This window comes from Panthera pardus, unplaced genomic scaffold (assembly GCF_024362965.1).
Source record: "Panthera pardus isolate Hobbes unplaced genomic scaffold, ASM2436296v1 HiC_scaffold_5, whole genome shotgun sequence".
In the NCBI taxonomy this organism is placed as follows: domain Eukaryota; kingdom Metazoa; phylum Chordata; class Mammalia; order Carnivora; family Felidae; genus Panthera; species Panthera pardus.
In genome coordinates this window covers 2,564,737-2,587,412 of record NW_026526980.1, presented here as the reverse complement: position 1 = coordinate 2,587,412, position 22,676 = coordinate 2,564,737, and the positions used below count along the sequence as shown (strand labels likewise).

The window sequence follows — 22,676 nt, the reverse complement described above, 5'->3', positions numbered from 1 at the left end:
TTCCCTCTTGCCACAGTGAGGCTCTGCATTTCAAGGCCACCTGGACCTTCTGAAGCTTTGCTTATAGCCAATTCAAGTAATGGTCATTTTGCTGATATCTTTTGAAGATGCTGTAATGTTGTAATGTATTCTAAGACATTTAATACCTCTGCTTGGAACGCACTGATATGTAGATCATTAAACAGAGCAGACCTTCTCGGGAAAAAGAGTACTAATTGCACTTTTCAAATGCCATTTTCATGTGCTATTTGGCAGGGGTTCCACTGTCACGGTATTTATATTTCTATTAACCACAAGGGCTGGGACGAAGTCATCCCATCTCCCCCGGCAGTGGTGTGGCTATTTAGGCATTACAGAGAGACGTGAAGCCAGCCCCTGAGACGGCCCCCAGTGATGGCATCTCCTGCAATGACACGCTGGTGGAGCGCGCTCTCACTTTGTACTACGGTTGATCTTTGTGGCCAGTGGCACTCGGTGGAGGTGATGATGCGTCACTTCAACATTAATTTCTAAAAGATGTCGCAGCTTTCATCATGGTAATGCTCTCTGTCTCAGATCCCTCACTCGGAGAGAAACTGGCTTCTGGCTTGCAAGCAGCTTCCTGAAGAGACCCATGTGGCAAGGAACTGGAGCCCCTTTCCAGCAGGTGAGTGAGCTTGACATGGACACCAGCCTCAGTCAGGCCTTCGGATGAGTGTCGCCCCTGTCCACGGGTTAGGGGCAACCCCATGTGACATCTCAACTAGAGGCAGCCAGGTAAGCTACACCAAGCTTCTTGACCCTCAGAAACAATGAGATAATATGTGTTTACTGTCTGTACATACACCACATCCTCTTTATCCATTCATCAGTCAAATATTACTCCGTGGAATGTTATAGAGTATTACCAGTCACCGAAAAGAATGACATCTTGCCATTTGCCATCATGTGGATGGAGCTAGAATGTATTATGCTAAGCAAAATAAGTCAACCAGAGAAAGAAAGATACCATATGACTTCACTCCTATGTGGAATTTAAGACACAAAGCAGAGGAACGTATGGGATGGGGTGGGGGGCAAAGAAGAAGGGGAAAGAAACCACAAGGGACTCTTAATGAGGGCTGATGGAAGGAGGTGGGTGGGAGATGTGTTCAGTGGGTGATGGGTACTAAGGAGGGCACTTGTGATGAGCACTGGGTGTTGAATGTAAGTGATGAATCACTGAATTCTACTCCTGAATCCAATATTGTCCTGTATGTTAAATAGCTAAAATTTAAATAAGTCAAAATAAATGTTTCCATTCTTCACTTCTAAGTTTTAGGATAACTTGTTGCATAGCAATGGATAACAAAATACAGGAGTTAAAAGCATTGGACCCTTCAAACAATTTGACCTTGTTGGAATGTTTGTATCAAGTATGGCAAAAGAGCCTCCTTTTTTGGAAGGGGGGCAACTCAGGCAGAACCTGGCTGAGAGCCAGAAGTCCTTATTGAAGCTACTAACAAGGTTTGTGGCCTGGGGCCAGTCACTGTCCCTTTCTGGACCTTGCTTCCCTTGCTATAAAAGCAAGAAGATAGATAGGATGACCTTACAGATTGATGACCTTCCTGATGTTTGGGTGTTTGGTGATGGAAGTACCCCATATGGGCACACACACTTAACATGTGAGGAGGTAAGCTAGCAATTAATAGGTATTGAACCATAGATCAAGCAGTGAATTACATAGGAATTGCCAATTAATATTGACAAGAGCCAATAAAAGTAGGTGTTTCTACGATTATCGTTTATTAGACCAAGAAATTCAGGGTCAGAAAGCTTCGTTTTGAGCAGACATTGTATTGCTTTTCTACTGCCGCATAACACACATCACAAATTTCATGGTTTAACACAGCACACATTTATTATTTTACAGTTTCTGTGGGTCGGGAATCTGGGAAAGGCTTAGCTGGGTTCTCCAAGTAGGGTTGTAGAAGTTTGCCATTGAAGTGTTGATCAGGGCTGCATTCTTGTATCTTTGTCTCAGGGTTCTCCTCCAAACTCTCCTGAAAGGTTGGAAGAACCTTGTTCTTTATAGTCTGGGTCTGAGGCCTCCCAGAGGCAGCCTCTCCTTGTAAGCAGTTCAAAGCATAGCTCTTGATTGTTTAAGGCAGGCAAGAGAATGCCTCTCTCTACAGAAGGGTCCAATCTCTTTTTTTTTTTTTTCCAACTTTTTTATTTTTTATTTTTGGGACAGAGAGAGACAGAGCATGAACGGGGGAGGGGCAGAGAGAGAGGGAGACACAGAATCGGAAGCAGGCTCCAGGCTCCAAGCCATCAGCCCAGAGCCTGACGCGGGGCTCGAACTCACAGACCGTGAGATCGTGACCTGGCTGAAGTCGGACGCTCAACCGACTGTGCCACCCAGGCGCCCCGGGTCCAATCTCTTTTTAAGACACCCTCACCTGATTAGGCCAGGCTCACCAGGACATTCTCCCTTTTGATGAGCTCAAAGCCAATTGACTTAGAATCTCAACTGAACCTTCAAAATCCCCTCACCTCTGCCATATAATGTGACCTAATCATTGGAGCGAGACCTCCTCATATTCACGTGCCCTGCCCACATAAAGGGGAAGGGTCTAATGCAGAGCAGGTACCCAGGGTGAGTGCAGGATAAATCTCCAGGCTACCTTAGAATTCTGCCTACCACTGACACAGAAGTAGGAAATGGTGAAACTGGAATTCAAATGCAGGTCTGTTTGATTCTGGTGTTCATGTTTTGAACCACTCACCATAAATCCTTGACTGAGGACATGTTCAGGACAAAATATTATGGCCTTTTTCTTGGTATCATCAGTGCTTAATGCTTTATAATGGCTCCAGTATTTATCATAGCCTTGGTCAGGATGCTTTTCATGGCTAGTGACACAAATCTCTGACCATTATTTGGGAAGTCTGGGGCTGTACCGGGGCTTAGACAATATTCTTTGGGGCTCTGAGTTTTTCATTTCAGTGTTCTGTGGCTATTTTTTCAGGCTTCCCCTCCTCACGTGGCGGTAAAAAGGGCTGCTGGTAGCCATAATATTACATTCTCTTGGCTCAAAATCCAAAAGGAAAGAACTTTCTGCCCAAACTACCCACACATCAAAATTTAAAGAAGACTAATTGATCTGAGTTATGCTCTTTCTGGATCCAAACCCTATCTGGATGAGGGAGTCCTCCAACTGGTCAGCCTGAGTCACATGACCACCCTTTAGTTGGGGAAGTGCAGGAAAGGACACCATGATTAACAGCTTCCCAAGGACAATGTGGGATATCCAAAGTGTGGTTCCTGAAAGATTTGGGCACTGTTACGAAAAGGAGGGAGTAACGATGGGCTGATCAGAGAACACTGGCTATACACGAAGCTGAAAGACAAAGGTCTCCGACCCTCTGCATTGGGCAGAATGGGTGTATAAGTATCTTTGAGTGTATATGGAGGCTCACCTTCCAATCACACAGCACTGAGAAAGTTAATACAAATTCTTCATTCTGTCTTTTAATTCTCAAGCACCCACATTACTGAGATGGGGGTGGAGACTGGACTTTCTGCATCGAATAAACAAATGATGCCCTTCCCAGGGCTAAGTATTTCAGAAACTTTGGAGGTGAGTTCATTGCTGGGATTTAGACTCATTAAACTTATCTTAGCCTGGGGAACTTTCTCCATGGTATTCTAGATTTTTAAATGAGCTTAACTCCGGGCAAGTCACATTAGCACACATTCTCTTTGTTATGGTGGCTTAACCCAAGGAGCTAATACAACTTGATAGTATGGTTTGGAAAAGGTGGAAGATATCCTTAGGATGGGGCTAACCTTTATTTTATGAGCATTCCAATAAACTAATGGAGGAATCCATCCAACACGGCTGCTGGCAGGTCAGGATACTAAATCCTCTCTTCAGCAGGAGACTGTTCCCTCTAGAAAGCATCCTCCCTAATTTCTGAGAAGCATCTAATTTCTGTCTATTTGTTTGTGTCTCTCTGTGCGTGTCTTTATTTCCGTCTTATACAGATCACGTGGATATTTTATCACTTTACTCTCAAAAGCTTTTAACCTCATTTCAGCTGCTTTTAAGGCCTTCTATTAGGGAATCTCTCCAGAGAAGGGACTCAGGCTCCTTCAAAATATTGCCCCAAAATGATTTGGCAGTTGTGACAAGTCAGAGATCTTTCCATCTTTTCCTTCCATAGGGAGAGGGAAGTGGAACCATGGCCAACTTTCTATGAAATTTAATTTTCCAAAGTGGTAACTCCGTCTTGCAGCTGTGCATGGAGAAAATGTGCAATGTGAAATGCTCAGGTATTATAAGGACAGCTAAGGGCTTGCCTCTCCCTTGCTAATCATTCAAAGCTCACTGCCTTCCTTTGTTTTCCACCAAGCACACTGTCCCTATCCTGCCTCACAGACCTCACCCAAAAGCACAGGAAATGAGCATGGGTGGGAAAAAGTCAAATATGCAATTAAAATGGGAAGATACAGAAGAATGAGCTGCCTCCTGTCAACAGGTGGGTCCAGGGGCTTTGATAGAGTAATGGAGGCTGTTTCATATTCCCTGGGATAGTAGTGAGCAGCCATTAAGTTGTTCTCCACTCATCTCCCTCCCCTTGAGTATGTACTGGACCTTGTGACTCACCAGTGGAATAGGGTAGAAGGGAGGGACTGTTACTGCTAAGAACAGTTTACACACAGACTGGCTTCCATCCCATGTTTTTTCATAGTCTGTCCCTTGTCCACTGGGATGGAGACAGCCTGCCAGGCTCTCAGCTGCCCTGTGGAGAGGGCTGGGTGGCTAGGAACTGGCGGTGGGCCTAGCTAACAGCCAACAAGGAACTCATGGCCTCAGTCCAACAATCCATAACAGACCAAGTCCTGGCAGCAACCATGTTAGAGAGTTTGGGAGTGGATCCTCCCTTGGTTGGGCCTTCGGATGAGATTGCATCCCAAGCCAACACATTGATTGAAGCCTAGTGAGAGATCTTGAGGCAGAGGCACCCAGGTGAATTGCACTCTGATTCCTGACTGGCAAAGATGGAGAAAACAAATGATTGTTGTGTTAAGCCACTACGTTTTAGGATAATTTGTTATGCAGATACAGATAACATCTCTCCTTACCCTTGTATTATCTCTCTCTCTCTCTCTCTCTCTCTCTCTCTGTCTATCCATCTCTTCATCCATCCATCCATCCTGTGTGTGTGTGTGTGTGTGTGTATTTAGAGAGAGAGAGGGAGGGGAAGGAAAGCATCTCTACCTGATAAGAATCTATCTGTCTGTCTGTCTATCTATCTATCTATCTATCTATCTATCTATCTATCTATCATCTATCTATCCATCCTTCCTCTTTTACAGAATGTGTATTTGCTTTCTCTTTTATCACATAGCAGACAGGGCTACCGTGGGTCAGGATTGTAGAATCCTACAATTTCGCTACGATTTATTTGCACACTATTCTGTGCCTGCATTATGTGCCCTTGTTGAATCCCCATCTCATTCCTGTGAAGTAGCTATTTTCATCCTCCATTTAAAAGCAAGGAAACTAGAGATAAGAGAGGTCCAGTATCCTTACTAAGGCCACACAGTAAATAGAGTATCTAGGATTCACCGTCTTTTTTTTTTTTTTTTTTTTTTTTTTTTTTTTTTTTTTTAAAGGGAGGGTGTTTTGCCAATCTTCATCCTTTTTCCATAAACAGAATGCCTCATTAGCCATTTCTTTTTGGGGCTTTCTCTCTCTCTCCTCTTCATGCTGTAAGTCAGAATTGGGAAACATAGAAATCTTTTATTTCAGAAAATGCAGTGAGGAGACCCAGTGTCTTAGATCACAGTCTGTGTCCTCTCTCCTAATGAAAAGCACAACTAGCATTTGAGCACTTACTGTGTGCTAGGTACTATTGTTCTCCCCAATTTATAGATGAGAAAATGAAGGTTCATAAGCGTATTCATTTCATGTCATATAGCTAGTAAGTGGTGGTCAGAATCACACCAGACTCGAGCTGCCATGCCATGGACGTCTTCCTCCCCACCTCCCCTCTGCTGAGCACCCTAGTCCCAGCGCCCCAAAATGAGTGTGATTCTCGAGGAGAGCTCCGCATGAGGACCCTCATTGTTTACTCCCCTCCCTCAGTATGGATAAGCATGTAATATTTACCAGACATCTGTGTTCGGGCAGGAACTGTAGCATATTATTGATGAGCATTCCTGTGAAGAATAATCACCTGGTACAGTGTGAGCCCTTGTAAAGACTGTCATTCTATGAAGAGGAACTTGTAAGAGGCATTCTGGGGTGACGTTTCTCAGACTGAAACAGAACGACGAGTACAGTAAATACGAGGTCCCCACAGGCAAACCCAGACCCAACTACAGTGGACTAGACATGCGTGAGCATGGCATCCTAATGAATTTATTTCAAACCTCAGTGCACACTGGGTCTGGGTACTACTACGGATGCATCACGACTGGATGTGAAGTTGGAGAATGGACTGCGAGTTTCAGCCTCCGGGTGGTCAGAGACTTTTGGGCAGCCAGCAGAGGCATTTATCAGCGATTTAACACAACACACTTAAAAATATATATAAGCCGGAGCTAAAGCGTATGGAGACTAACGCCTGCTCTCAAGCCCACTCCCCTTTTGGTTTTCCCCATGTAGGTAACTAGAACACTGTCTACTCTGTTGCTCTAAAAGGACGCTCAAGAGATTCTTGTTCGAACCTGAGTTGGTCCCTCTTTTCCTATTTTTAGGCTCTCTGGTTTCCCTGAATGGAACCATGGCTTGCAAGCAACGGCCCACATCTGACGTGTGGTGAATTCCTGATGGAGACAGCGGTAGTAACGAGTGCTAAGTCCTTCCACATTGACTTCTGCAAAGAGCCTCACTAGTCGGGTCTTCTAAGAAAGGGACAAATCTTGGGCCCAACAAAGAAGAAATAGAAAGGTGGGTGTGGACACTTGTAAAACAAACTCATATTTCCCGGACTTTATTTTAGATGACCAACTCATGGTTCTTTACCAAAGATTCTGTATAGATCTGCTTTCTTGGGAAGAGCCACTCATTGCGTTCGGCCTGGGGAATATGTGTCTGTGTGATACATGTTATATTAGAGGTGAGCCCCAGGTACTGTATTTGGAATGACACATAAGCAAGCCTGAGGGTTCATGAAACTAGTGGAGGGGCAAGTGATGCCAAACAGCCTCAAAGTCTAGAAGGTTGTGAGTCAGAGAGCAGGGAAAGGTGTTTGAGGATGGTGGAACAAAGTGTACTAAATCTTAGAAGTCAGGCCTTTATAGAAGCAACGAGAAGCCACCTGTTGGTTGAAAACAGTGATGTTTCCAGGAACACACTGCAGAAAAATCTTTGTGCTGGTTCTTTAGGGCCTGGCTTGAGGGGAGACTGGACAAGGAGAGTGGAGGCATCTATACCAGGTGAGAGATGATGCTGTTAAGGATAAAGACAGTGGGGATGGGGAAGATGAGAGGATCTGAGAACTTTTGCTGGTCAAATTGACCGAAGTTGATTGAATCACGAGGTCAAAGAACATAGCTGTCTTGTGGATGACCATATTGCTTTACTATATCCAATAAGAGTTCAACACACATGTAGTAAAGAAATGAAAGGAGGGATGTTGGGGCCATGCATTGGGAGATCTTTAGACTGAAGACGGAGATAGCAAGCTGTCATAGTTCAATAACACTAAGATGTTATTTAAAAATAACATCTAAGAGGGGTGCCTGGGTGGCTCAGTCAGTTAAGCGTCTGACTTCGGCTCAGGTCATGATCTCACAGCTTGTGAGTTCGAGCCCTGCATTTGGGCTCTGTACTGACAGCTTGGAGCCTGGAGCCTGCTTCAATTCTGTGTCTTCTTCTCTCTCTGCCCCTATCCTGCTTGTGTTCTCTGTCTCTCATAAATGAATAAATGTTAAAAAAAAAAAAACTAAAATAACATCTAAGATTACTTTAAGAAATCAGTCCCTCTTGGATTCCATGTTTGTTGAATAAATGTCTGATTTAGTATTTTACTCATTAATCAGCATTCAGGGGTGAGGCATGGAAGGTTTTTATTTGTCCTTATGCAAGAATACACTGACATCTGGCTTCTACATTGAACCTTTAAGAATCTGGTCATGGGGAGACTTAGGTGCCTTTGGGTCCCCTCCCAGGTGAGTTTTGGACCTGAAAATACCAGGCCCTGTTTGGGTGAGTGGTCAGGCTATTTCTCTATTGTGAACAAGCTCTGTTATTTCTAGAAGAGTCCAGTGGAACCAACCAGAGTAGATTTACTTTGCAACTCTTAGACAATGATTACCCCACTTAGAAGAATGGCCTTAAGGAAAGGTGGTGGCCAGAGACAAGGGGAGTGCCCTAGGGAGTCCAGCCGTATCTCGAGCTGTCCCAGTGGTTTTCAACTGGGGGCAGTTTTGCAACACCTGCCCCTCTCCCCTATGCCAAAGGACTCTTGGTGTTGTCTGGAGGCCATTTTTCTTGCCACAACTTGAGGTACTAGTGCCATTGGCATCTAGTGGGTGCAAGCCAGGGATACTGCTAACCATCCTGTAGTGCAAAGAGTGGCCTCTCTCAAGAAAGAATGGTCCAGCCTCAGATGTCAATAGTGCTGAGGCTGAGAAACCCTGGTCCAGACATACATCTGAGGAAGAGGAGAGGGTGTATTAACGAAGGATGTCCCACAACTGGGTTCTAATCCAGCTCTGACACTAACTCACTGTGCGACTTTTCTAAGTCGCTGAACTTCTCTGGACCTCAGGGTTCTCACCTAACCCCTGAGAAGATGGGAGCTACTTCTAGATCCTCAACTCTCCTCATCTCTAAAACCTTACAAGTTTGTGACTACCCCCAGTGTCTCCTCAACATCTCCAGAAGACCATTTGTAGTCTTTCTTGTAGATTGTTTTGGGGAGAGACCATGTCAGGATCTTTTATTTCAGATGGCTTGACCATCGAAATTATTTTAGAAAGTTTCCCATTGTTCAGAAGGACGTCAGCTGCAAGGGATCTTAGTTCTTTCTTTAGAGAACGTACTATTTCACGTGTTTTTTTTTTTTTTTCTTCCTGAGATTCAGTAGCCTGAACTCAATGTCTCTACCCGGGAGGAAACAAGGAAAGGAGACTAGAAGCTAGAGCGGAAGTCTGAGAATGAGGATTTAAGCATCCAGGAATCCAAGGAGTCCTCAATCCATGTTTTCATGCGAAATAGGGAATTTAAAGTTTGCTGTACCCACCACCACTCAACCTTGCTGTCAAGGTTAGAGTAGATACTACTCAGATGGTTTTGTTCAAAGAGTTCCAACAAACATTTATTGATCAAATGCTATGTCCCAGGCATGAGTTGTATATCAAAAAACATTTTAGTTAGAGAAAAATATTGAATAAATATAAGAATCATACTAAAGTCTCATAAAATAATGTGAAGGTGGCTGAGAAAATGCCAGCTGATGGGCAAATTAGTCAGAGTGCAATTTACAAAGTCGTCTCTTGTTCTCCTGGGGTCACTTCACACTGGGATGTATGATCATTAAATACGACCCTCAAAGGCACTATGTCTAGAGTAGGGGAAATTACTCAATTTTAAGACAAGATTTTAAACAAGGGCCAAACTGTTTTATCTACTTGGATTTGGGTCACTAATTACACCCAGTGATCTTCCAGTAATGAATCTAACAACGACCTCATAAATTGTGCAGTGACAACGAGTTTCCTTTCCACCCTGTGTCATCATAAAGCGAGCCTGATGCCTTTTCCAATTAGTTATGGCAATTATATGTCTATCAAAGAGATGAGACAAAGAAGGATCATAAGTGCTGCGTTGTAAGGGGGACTTGGGATACAGCCTCTGTTGGGCTGATGCTGTGTGTCCCCAAACCCACCCTTTTCCCTCTCTGATCCTGACTCCTTGTGCAAAAAGTATGATGTTGCTTCAGATGGTTTCTTGTCTTTTCTGACTCCCCAGTTCCAGGATTCTAAGTAAAGTTCTGCATTTCTCCCAGTGGGAGATTTTTGTGTATATTGTTTCAAAGTAAGGTGGTCTGTTTACATCGCATCTAATTGATGGTCATCATCAACAATAGAACAGGTAGAAATAATAACAGGGCACATTTGGGATAGGGAAGAAAGGCTTAATGGTTATTGCAAAGTGGAGAAGCCAACTACCTTCCCAAAGATGTGGGTTTGTTTTTTGTTTTTTGTTTTTTTTTTTTTTACTAGTTGAGATCATGAAGGGACAGCTAGAAGGTTTTTATTATATATTTGGCGAAGTGCATGTTGCGAACCATAGCTTTATGTTCCTGCGGAATTCTTAGGCTGAAATCCTAACACTCAGTGTGATGGTATTAGGGGGTGGGGCCTTTGGGGGTGGTCAGGTCATGAGGACAGTAATGATGCAATTCATGCCCTTATAAGAAGAGACAGGAAAACCCACTTCCTCTCTAGGCTCCCCACCATGGGTGGGTACAGCAAGAGGATGGCTAACTGCAGACCAGGGTGTGGGCTCTCACCAGACACTGGGTCTGCCAGCACCTTGTGAGAAATATATTTCTGTTGTTCGAGCCATCCAGTATATGGCATTTTTGTTATAACAACCTGCCCCAACTGACACAGTGCATTTCTTTCTAGAAGGAAGTCTGTGATATTGCGAAGAACAGGACGTGGAAATTTTTCAGTGGTGCAGTCCAGCTCAAGGAGCATTAAGCTGGCTCATCATATCAGGTGAGTGGGGGCTCAGTCAGTTAAGCATCCAACTGTTGATTTCGGCTCAGGTCATGAGCTCACGGTTCGTGAATTCGAGCGCCACATTGGAGCCTGCTTGGGATTTTCTCTTTCTCTCTCTCTCTCTCCCTCTCTCTCTCTGCCCCTGCTCTACTCACGCATGTGCGCGCGCACACACACACACACACACACACACGCACACACACGTACTCTCTCTCTCTCTCTCTCTCTCAGAATAAATAAATAAACTTAAAAAAAAATCCAGTGAGTTGCCTTTGAGCACCGGAGCTTGTTCTGTAAGTCCAGGGACTGGGGTTTTGGCGGAAGCATTGGGTTCAGCAAAGGCAAATTCGTGTCTAGGGTCAGTGTCTCCACCACCCACACAAGCAGCTCAGTAAGTGCAATCTCAGGGGCCCCCTACAGTGTAAGGCTACCTGGGGGGAGCCCTTCCAAGACAGAGAACCTTCTGAGTCTCCTCTCTTCTGAGAGTGAGTGGCTGTTCCATTTCAAGAAGCCAGGTGACCAGTTCTCAAAAGCACCTCTGGTAAGAGGGAGAACAGGAAGGAGAAGGAAGGGAGGATACAATTCACCCAGTAATGAAACACACACACACACACACACACACACACACACACACACAGAAATTATTCCAGAGGGGAATCTACATTTAAGACCTTTTGTAACTTTTCAGAAGGTTTTCCTATAGCCCATAAGATCATGAATTAAAAACTTAAAACTTGGTAGCCTTTCCAGTAATTCCCTAACTGCATTTTGATTCACTGCATATGTGCACAATACCTCTCATGTGTCTGACATTGGGATTATATAGAGAAATGGGACAGGGCAGGTCGAACACCTGTCGTACACGATTATAATCCACTAGTGTGAATGGATGCATACGTGCCTAATTTACACTGTAGTGTGATACTGGCACAGAAAAGGTTTATAAGGTAATGAGGGAGCCAAGCGGTGATAATGAGTCTCCTCTCTTGATTCTGCTAATGGTGTAGCAGAAGGGAAATCAGCAGAGGTGACGTCTGAGTGGGTGTCAGGAGCTGAGTGGAAGCATTTGTGTCCATCAAGGCTGCTGGAGGGAACGTTGTTATTTTTCTTCATTATTAAAAAAAATGTTTTTAATCCTGTGATCCTGTAATTTATTTAGGGATTTTCCTCAATGACATAAAAATTGCACGAGTGTGCAAATGACTGTCTGAAGATGTTCTTGGCAGTGTTGTTTATGATGAGAGATAAGAAGCAACCTCAAATGGCTACGAGTGAGGTAAGGATTTGTATCAGTTATAACATGTATGTAAATCAGATACCTGTGTTAAAATGATAGAGATCTATATTTATTGCAATAGAAGAGTTTCTGCTAAATTGTTGGCTGAAAAACCAACAAAACAACAATATCACCCTAGGTAACGGAAAAGTGTAAGTGATAAGAGGCCGTTTATGTAGTGTTTGGGGCATTTCTTTAATGTTTCATAGCACTAAGAGGGACGGTTTCTCTCACTGGGTGGAGTTCCAGACTTCCCGGGGGCTCCTGAGTTCCTAAAAGCAAGGGGTAGGCGTCCAGTGCACGTTTGGGAAATTTAAGACAAAAGCATGCTGAACCGTTTCCAAAAAAATGGATGCAATCTGGAAGCAATGAGCTGACTTTGGTTCTTTTCAAGGCCTGGAGCTACCCCCAAATTTTAGCTCGAGAAAATGCAGCCTTGGTTGGCGCAGCACTTAATCCCAGACGAAGTCCTTCAAAGTGGAAAATTTCAGTGTGATTTATTTTTTTCCAGATGTAAATATATAGCAATAATGCAGTTATAAAACTGGCATTGTATTAAACCATAAATTATATTTGACACATAATAATGTTGAATTACCGTGGAAGTCCATCAACGTGCAATGGCATTACCAACACACAGGCCATTGCTGCTTGCACCAGCCCGATTGCTTGCTTTGCAATGAATAAAGTTCTGGGGATCTTTGCTGTTAGGGTCAAAACGGAATAAAACAGTGGAGAAGGGCTGCGTCAGAATCTAGCTTGGGCTGAGGACCCTGTAACGCAGGGATGCATTTCTTTGCTTATTTATTCATCACTCAGTACGTGTTTGCTGAAGACCCAGTTGTGCAGCGCTGGGCTCTGATGGGAGATAGGACAGACATGGGTGGCCTCGGCCCTCAAGCAGAGAACACGGGGATTTAAAAAGAAAATGCACAACTGATTACTTAATTACGGGGAATTCATGTAATAATTCCTTGGAGATTTGCTCTCTTCTCACTTACTGCCAGGGTCAGTGTTGTAAAGTAGGGCTTATGGGGCTAGTCTAGATGGCACGGGGGAAATTAACCACCGTGGATGGAATTAGCGTCCAAGCACAGGAACTTTGTCTACACAGCGGCACACAGGGTCAGGTCAAAGAATCTGAATTGGCTAACAGATTGAAAGGGTCAGGGTAAGGTTGGTTACGAGTTACTTCCAGACCAAGGATTCAAAACCAGTTCACAGCAGCCCCTGAGCCCACACCTGCTGACTTGTTTAATTGCTGATTCTCCATTGCCAAGACCAATGCCTTGCTTGGGGAACATTCAATAGTTTTTGAAAGCATGAGTGAACTAAAAAATCTAACACCATGGGAGTGTTCAGTATTGTTATTATTCTAATGAGGGTCACAGTGGGGGCTTAATTTGCATGGTGGGGATTTGGGGACATATCAGCCAGAGACCTGTTTATGTAAGACTCTTACCTAGACCCCCAGGGGAAGGGGTTCGGGGAACTTTGGAGGTGACAGCCAGATTTTCTAGGGGGCTACCTGTCCTACAGGTAGGAGGGAATGGATGGGCATTCACTCTGAGGTAGGAGGGTAATGAAACATGTTTGACACCATGTGTGGTCAGCGGAGGGGCGGGGGTGGGGGCATTTTAAAGGGTTTTAGTTTTCTGGGGAAAATGCTTCATGTTTCTTCTGGGAAAGAAATCTATGACATAGAAAGCCACAGGCTGCCCTTTGGAGGAAATAGAAATAGAAAGAGCTTGAGAGGGAACTCTTGTGTTTGACCATTTCTTCAGAAGCAGAGCATTGAAGTGGCAACTAAGAAACATGGAGAAGTACTGTGCGAGCTCGGGATGGATTTGGCGGCCAGTGCTGGGAACCTGGGTTACATGTTAGGTGCTGGGGAAACAGAAGGGAGTAAGGCACGATGGTTCCCTCCAGTCCTTGTGATCCTATTTCATCAGGTTGTGCTCAGGGTGTTGTGGAAGGAGGGGTCTCTAGTTCAATATGGTGGTGGTTGCGGGGGGAGGGATGTTGAGGGAAAGCTCCCAAAAGGAGGTGATGGGTGGAAATGCAGGGTTGAACAGATGCTGGCTCATGAGGGGGTAGGAATGCTTCAGGCAGGGAGGTTACTTTTATGAGAAAGGGGGAGTGGGTGGGAACCAGTGTGGTTTGTGGGAGAGACTATAAATATAAACAGTTGGTGTTACTGAGAATAAGAGAGAGGAGGTGAGGCTGGGAAGAGCAATGGCCAGGCTATTCAGTCTATGAATGTCCTCTGGGCCATATGCCCTGTTCTGGGAACTGCGGATATGGTGGGTTTAGACTCCAAGGGGTTGACCGCCATGAGAAAACCCATGAGTTTGGGTTTTCTCGTCAGGTTAGTGGGGAGCCATGGCTGGTTTTAAGCAGGATTGCCGTGAGATCATATTTGCATTTTGGAATCATGCCTCTTGCTGCCGTATGGAAATCCGGGTCTGAGGGAGAGAGATGGACGTGAGAGACAAAGTCACAAGAAACCAACAAGAGGGATGATGGGAGCTTGAGCCAGCAGAAAGGTCTCACCACCCCTGGTTCCCCAAGGGCAGTGGGGAACAGGTGCTGTTAGGGTGGTAGGATGGATGGAAGGATGAAGTCTCACCCCTGGGTTCTGTAGAAGCAACAATTAGGCACCGAACAACAGGGAAAATATTTATCTGCCCCATCTCCTCGGTGGTGCTGTCGTGCAGCAAAAATTGTGAAGTCGGTGTGTGGGCGGTGTGATTTATTTCATGTGGTGCTCCCCAAACCAAGGGTGGTCAGGGCAGTGATGTAGACCACAAGCTGGCTAGGGGAGATGAGAAAACCAACCCCAATTTGGGAGGCAGGCCGTTCCTAATTGAACTGTTGAGGGAATTTTGATAAATGACCCCACCAAAGCAGTGAAATTAATAAATCATGCTTGAGGCTGGAAGACTGTTTCCTGAGGGACAGCAACAGCACTCACATCCCATTGATGCCAGGGGTTTGGAAGGTGACTGGGGCACAGGCAGGAAACTCATGCTCTTTCCCAGCTCTCCAGCTGGGCTGGGGGAGAGGCAGCCCCAGTTAGCGCGGTCTCCCTCAGCTCTTTGAAAAAGTGGGGAAAGTCGTATTCCGGGAGCAAGAGGGAAGCACCAAGCTGCTGCCTGAACTGAAGGTTTAGGACGCTCTTATCAGACTCAGAGATGGGTGAATGGATTCTGGTAGAGACGATGGCAGCCGGCATAGCTCTTAAATTCATAGGGGAAGCGGGGGCAAGGCACTTTGCCATCTGCAATGATCTCTTTTTCTGGGCTCTGAGTTGGTGCCCCATGTTCTGCTGAGACAAAGCATCTGCAAAGAGAAGGAAAATCAGGTCCAAAGGGACACCTGATCTTTCGTGGCACTTAGGGCCATTTCCCACTCCATGATTTTAGCATCTGTTTTGTGTGTGTGTGTGTGTGTGTGTGTGTGTGTGTGTGTGTGTGTGTTTGTTTTTGTTTTTGTTTTTGTTTTTGTTTTTGTTTTTGTTTTTTGCGAAGAGCAGGAGAGGGGTCTGGGAAAAGGAAGTGGAACGTAATCCTCATAAGGTTGGCATCCCTATCCCTACTTGACAAATGAGGAAACAGAGGCTGTGATATTGTGATTTATGAACAGAAATATACATGTGGTCTTTATCCGAAATGCCAGCTCTTTCGGAATTTCCTAAGTGAGGAGAGAAATAAAGGTGTCTCCTGTTATGTGAATGAGGCGGCTCTGGGGTTGCACCTAAGGATGGGGGCTGGTTGCCAGGGAACCAAGCACATCATTGGGGGGTTGGAACATTCAGCCCTACCCCTCAACTTCTGGGGAGGGGAGAAGGGCTGGAGGTTGAGTTCAACTGCCGTGATTTAATCAGCCATGCCTGTGTGATGAAACCTCCAGAAATAGCCAAAGAGATGGGGTTCAGAGAACTTCTGGGTTGGTGGGCACATGGGGGTTGGGGGAGAGTGGCTTGGTCCGAGAAAGTATCGGAAGCTCTGGGCTCTTACTTTGCCTTGTACCTTGCCCTGCACATCTTGCCATCTGGCTGTTCCTGAGTTATAGGCTTTGTAATAAACCACTCACTTTAGAGTGAGCCAGTCTGGCAAATTAATCAAACCCAAGGAGGGGGATTGTTGGAATCTCTAATGTGCAGATGGTCGATCAGAAGCACGGGTGACAAATAACCAGGACTTGTGACCGGCATCTGAAGGTGGGGGCAGGGTGGCAATCTTGTAGGACAAGCCCTTAACCTGCAGGATCCAATGCCGTCTCCAGCTAGATTGTGTCAGAGTTAAGTTGAATTGTAGGATACCCAGCTGGCGTTTGAGAACTGGTTGGTGGTGTGGGGAGAAACCTCCTGACGCATATTGTAATTGGTCCCAGATTCTCAGTTGGTGATCAGAAGTGACATCAGAGTTAGAATCTTAGAGGCTAAGAGAAGTTAATTTGCCCCATGTGGCTTGGAGATATTGACAAGGCCAGGGGGTTGATAACTTCAGGCACTTTAGCATTGACGTTAGGTTTTGGAAGGCAAGTGGGTGTTCTGTATGCTCTTCCCAATCACCCTGCCCAGCTAACTGCCTCTTTGCCAAATGGGAGCATCCTTGCCCATCATTTTCTGGCAACACCATCAAGGTCCCCGGGCAAAGCAAACTCTGGCAGGAGTTTTTTTGATTAAAAAAAAAAAATTAACGAGCACTGTGTTTACTCAGAAAATTTCCCACATGGGGCGCGTGGATGGCTTAGTTGGTTAAACTTCTGACTTCGGCTCAGGTCATGATCTCATGGTTCATGAGTTTGAGCCATGCTGACAGCTCAGAGCCTGGAGCATCCTTCAGATTCTGTGTCTCCCTGTCTCTCTGCCCCTCCCCTGTTCTCTCTCTCTCTCTCTCTCTCTCTCTCTCTCAAAAATAAATAAACATTAAAAAAAAAGACAATTTCCTGCGCAACTCTGGTTTGGGACAGAAAGGCCTTCCTTATAGGAAGACCTGCCCTTCCTATAAGGGGAGGATTTCTGTGCAGAAACAAGATGGGAGAAGGGAGAAGGGCAGGTGGGGACAGGAGATGGCTGTGCCTATTGCCATTAACGGAGATGATGACACAGCTTCCACGTGCATCCCCGTGTCTTCTCTAATGCACACCAGGAGCTGGCGTAAGAGGCTTAGTGTGCACCAGAGGGGGGCCCTCACTTGTGAAGAGTGGATACAGTGTAGAACAGCTTCTGAGTGTCCAAGACTGGGTGTGGGAGAAGCAGAGCGATGCATGGGGCATGGTTCCTGGAACTTACAGAACTCGAAGGGGAGAAATTCGGGTTAGCGTGTCTCATAGTATTGGGGATCTGTCCAAATTTAAACAAGTCTCTGAGGGGGCAGGGACACATTCAGGTTATATGAATTCAGGTTATATGAATTATTATGTTTTAACCCTGGTAAGCAGGAAAATTGTGTACCATGAGGGTTCTGACCCATTTTATGAGTAGAGGTCATCAAAGGCTTTCTGACAACTGGACCATTGGAGGAAATTCAGTGCATGAGAACGAGTCGGGTGATGTAAGGCCGGGCTGGGAGGGGGGACCAGCAGCGGGCTCACATGTATAGCTCCACAGTCTGGGAGGAAGGGCAAGGTCCATTCTAGGAACTTGGAACATAAACACAGAAACAGAAGCCTTGCCTTTAGCCCACACTCCTCTCCCATTCTACAAGTCAGGTTACGTGTGAGGACATTTGTGTCCAAGCTGGGAGAGGATGTCTGCTCCCAATTAGCTCCTCCATTCTTACAGATATCGGCAGGTAATTTAGTGTAATTTAGTGTGTGTGTGTGTGTGTGTGTGTGTGTGTGTGTGTGTGGTGACAACATGTATACCTTGGAGATATGGCAGGTTTGGTTACAGATCACTGCAAAAAAGTGAATGTCGCGGTAAAGCGAGTCAAATGTATGTGCACTTAGAAGTTACGTCTAACTCTGCTGTAGTCTGTTAAGTGTGCAACAGCATTATGTCAAAAAAAAAAAAATGAAACAAAACCCAACATGTGTACTTTCATTAAAAATCACCTTATTGTGGGGCGCCTGGGTGGCTCAGTCGGTTAAGCATCCGACTTCAGCTCAGGTCACGATCTCACGGTCCGTGAGTTTGAGCCCCGCATCAGGCTCTGGGCTGATGGCTCAGAGCCTGGAGCCTGCTTCCGATTCTGTGTCTCCTGCTCTCTCTGCCCCTCCCCCATTCATGCTCTGTCTCTCTCTGTCTCAAAAATAAATAAAACCGTTAAAAAAGAAAAAATTTTAAAAAATTACCTTATTGCTTAAAAGTTTTAACTGTCAATGGAGCTTTCAGTGAGTCATAGTCACTGGTCACAGGTCACCATAAGAGATAGAAGAATGGCAAAGTTTGAAGTATCGTGAGAATTACCAAAATGTGACGCAGAGACACGAGGTGAGGAAATGGTGTTGGGAAAATGGTGCCGATAGGTTAGCTCGTCGCAAGGTCACCACAGAGGTTCAATTTGTGCAACACATGGTATCTGAGAGGCACAATAAAATTTGGTGTATCTCTGCATGACTTGGGCTTCCAGAACTTTCTGCATTGTTGGAAGGAACAGATCTAGCAGATGAACAGTATTTGTATCGTCATATTCCAGAACTAGTGAACGTTTTGGTTCAGAACTTTTTTCCCTTGGGCTGGTGTATTCAGTTCTCAGATGGACACTGGGCAGATCACCATTTGTTAGTTACATCCGTATAACACCTCACAAAGCATTATCTTGTAAGATGTTCTTGCCAGCCCTGAGAGGTATGTCATTCATTCATATGTGCATTCATTCACTCACTCATTTAACTAGTATTCTTGGAGCCCCAACTACCTTCCAGGCATGTTTTTCAGTTCTGGGACTGGAGTGCACATGACAGAAAAGGTCCTTGTCCTTGCAGAGTTAAAAATCTATGTAGGGGAAGGCAGATGATAGAAACATGAACAAGCGAGTATTTAAGTTCTCTGAGCAGGTGGTGAAAAGGACGGTGTGGAAGGTAGGTGATGTCAGGAGGCAGGTAGTGATGACTTCCCTGAGGAGGGAGGTGACATTTGAGATGATATTTGGAAGATGAGGAGGGGCTGGCCACTGTCAGCTAGGCAGTGCTGTTGTTCCAGCAAGAGCGTCCCAGACAAGAGACAACATGAATGGAAAATCTCAGAGAGGCTGAGGCCCTCACTCAGGTCACACAGCTAAGTGATGGGTCTGCTGGAGATCCTACACTATGTCTCTGACCCCAAGTCACTGGCTCTTTTCATATGCTGTCCTCCCAGTGCTCACCTCCCTGTGGTCTCTGGCTAAACCTTGATATAGTAGGATGATATGTAACTTCCGGTTGTCATCTTAGGTCATACAACTGATTGAGCATGTAACGGTCCTTTCATGGCACAGTTACTCTAAGTCACAGAGAAGAGACAACAGCTTTCTTCTGGAAGGGCTCATGGCTTCACAATATGCCCAGAGTTCCCTACAGAGGCTTCTGGCAGCATGAGAGGCCTCTTTTCCATTCGTGGAAAGTTTACTTTTATCCTTCTTTCTGCCCCCCTCCCACCTAACTTTTCTGGAAGGTCTGGATAACTGTTGTGAGTATCGAAAGCAACAAAACTCCAGAATGTTCCAGCATGTTTGGTAGGACATCAGATGATGCAAATCCAAATTTCCCACCCACCTTAGCTTCACTGGTCAGCATATTTTTTCTGTACGGGGCCATATATGAGATATTTCCAGCTCTGTCGACCCTGTGGTCTCTTTTATAACTACTCAACTCTGGGCTGTGATGGGAAAGCCAACACGGACATTTTGCACATGAATGGGCGTGCCTCTGTTCCAGTAAAATTTTATTTACAAAACAGGAGGTGGGTGGGCTAGGGTTGGCCAGCAGGCTATGGTTCACTGATGCTTTTCCAGAGCAATGCTCCAACTTCATGGGACAGGCATAGATGGGGACAGTGGGTAGTTAGGACTCTGAGACATGAACTAGTGATTTGGTAAACTGATATACCGACAGCGGACGGAAGTCTGGGACTTCCTTTGGGGACTGCCTGCCATTAACTTGCATGAACGTTGGATTAGGGGGAGAGGGGAAAATGAGTGATGGGCAGTTGTTGGGATGAGCACTGGGTGTTGTGTGTAAATGATGGACCATGGGAATCTACTCTAAAAATGAAGAGCTGACTTTATACACTGTATGTTATCCAATTTGACAAAAATTATATTAAAAATATATAAAGTCCATTTCTGGCCAGGGGACCTGTTAGCCCATTTCAGACTGAGGGCAGCGGGCCTCCAGAGGGACCCTGGCATTCCTGAAATATTTCCCTGAGTTCGTCTGCCACAATGCACTGTCTTGTCAGTGTTGGTTCGTCTCCGGCAAAATAGGCGGCGTGTTTATCCGCTTGCATATGCTTCCGTGATTAGCAAAATATGCAAAGTCACTGAAACATTTGTGGAATTCATCATAGCTTTCTGCCGCAGTGCCTTTTCTCAGCAGACACTAAACATGGAGGTACTGCTGTGGGAGGGTCTGCTCAGTCTTTAGTGTGAAAGAGGGAGTCCCACACTCAAAGTCGGGAACCCCGCCATTCAATTGGGAGCCAAAAGATGCAGCCGGGCTGGGTCTCCAGCGCTGCCCTGCATTGGCTCAGGCCTGTGGTCAGATGTGCATCCCCTTTAAACTCCCATCTTTGTGGTGCCTGGGTGACTCAGTAGGTTAAGCATCCGACTTCAGCTCAGGTCATGATCTTGCGGTCCATGAGTTCGAGCCCCACGTCGGGATCTGTGCTGACAGCTCGGAGGCTGGAGCCTGCTTCAGATTCTGTGTCTCCCTCTCTCTCTGCCCCTCCCCCTCCTTGCGCTCTGTTCTTTCTCAAAAAATAAATAAACATAAAAAAATTTAAACTTTTATCTTTTACCAGTGAAATGGAGAGAATGATAAGTAATTCCCCGTTTTAGTTGTAGAATTCAGTGGGAGAATATAGACAAAGCAATTAACATAGTGTCTGACATATAGGAAGCACATATTAATGTTAGCTATTATTTTTGTGATGATGATGATGTTGAATATTAATCATTTTACTACAGGAGCAGGAGTAATAGTAGCAATAGTAGAGGGAGTGGTGATGACCCTCTTGGTGTCAGGAGCTGCTCAAGATGATGGGAGTGGCAGTGCGTCACGTGTGAACTTCCCCAACCGCTGGTGACCCACATAAGACACCACCAATCTATCATTGCTTTTTGAAAGACCATTTTCTCTCAGATACCTCCGCTCAGACCCCTAGGGTCAAGAGATTTCTCTGAAATCTGTGGTTTGGAGAACCGTTGAATGTAATTTCACTGAGGTAGTGCTGCTTTCACAGGAGAGAATCAGCAAGGCCCAGAGGGCCAGGCCAAAACGAATATATTACTTGATAGTCCACCGTGGAGATCAGGAGGGCATCTCCAAGACTGACTGTGGACTTCCTGAGGATGCTAAGAAAATAGTATACAGATGGCGCTAAATGAGCAACAGAGGGCATCCAGCCTACAGTTCTGTGAGGAGGGGTTTGGCTGCGGGGTGGGGGATGGCTCAGAGCCGTGCCCTTAAAGACTATCATGGTGGACTCTAGTCTTGGAAAATACCCCATGAGTTTTTTGTGTCTGTCGAACATGAAGGTCATGTGCTTTTATTATATGTTTTATTTTATTTTGAAAGTTTATTTATCACGTGTGTGTGTGTGTGTGTGTGTGTGTGTGCGTGAGAGAGAGAGAGAGGGAGAGAACAAACCAGTGGGGAAGGGCAGAGAGATCTGAAGCAGGCTCTGTGGCTCTCTGCTGATGGTAGCAAGCCCAGTGCGGGACTTGAACTCATGAACCATGAGATCATGACCTGAGTTGAAGTCGGGTGCTTAACCGACTGAGCCGCCGAGGTGCCCCAATTACATATTTTAAATAAATAAACTGTCTAATTGAACAGGGATTGGGGCAAGCACACCTCTGGAGTCCTTGGTATTTATTGCAGGTCTCTGTGTTAAGCACTTTGTTTTACCTAGTTTTGTACAGTCCTTGCAATATGCCTTTGAGCTGTATCCACACCCCACTATGCAGACCGCGCTGATTGTGAGGTGCTGAGCCACAGGATGTAACGGTCAGAGACCAGGCTTGGCTGAGCCCAAGGCTACCTTCCCAGCATCCTTGTGTTTCTTAATGAACAATTCGATAAACACTTGAGCCAAATCCCCTGGATTTCCAGTAAAAATGAAGATGATCGCACCCCACTTTGTACTTACTGATTAAAAATCTCTACCAGGAATATGCATTTTTAGTACCCCTCCACCCAGGAGATCCTTCTACACACTAATGTTTGAGAGTCCCCGCCCTGCACACTTTATCTGTTAAGATCTCTTCCAGCTAGCATTCTCAACCCGTGCTGAGGCGTCTGGGAACTGGCAGAGTTCCTTAGATTTCCACTTACTGTTAATCTTCCTCCAACCACAGGACAGGTTTTCTCTACCCTGGAGGATTATTAACAATATGATATCAATGGCTCCATTGCCTAGCGTGATCAAGAATATCCCGATACTCAGTATACGGTGCTCTGGCATATCTCTTACAAATCACAAGAACATCACAAGTCGGAGGGAACTTCAAAATAGTAGAGAGTTCGTTAGGACTCGCTTGG

General features: G+C 45.4%; 1 long non-coding RNA gene across 1 annotated transcript; it reads left to right on the top strand.

The window, feature by feature from the left end:
• Positions 1-552: 552 nt before the first annotated feature.
• LOC109278445 (uncharacterized) lies at positions 553-11,975 on the top strand. The gene is made up of 4 exons (XR_002085660.2): positions 553-646; positions 6,731-6,923; positions 10,613-10,705; positions 11,868-11,975. It is a non-coding gene; the product is annotated as an uncharacterized LOC109278445 (long non-coding RNA).
• The last annotated feature ends 10,701 nt before the right edge of the window (positions 11,976-22,676 follow it).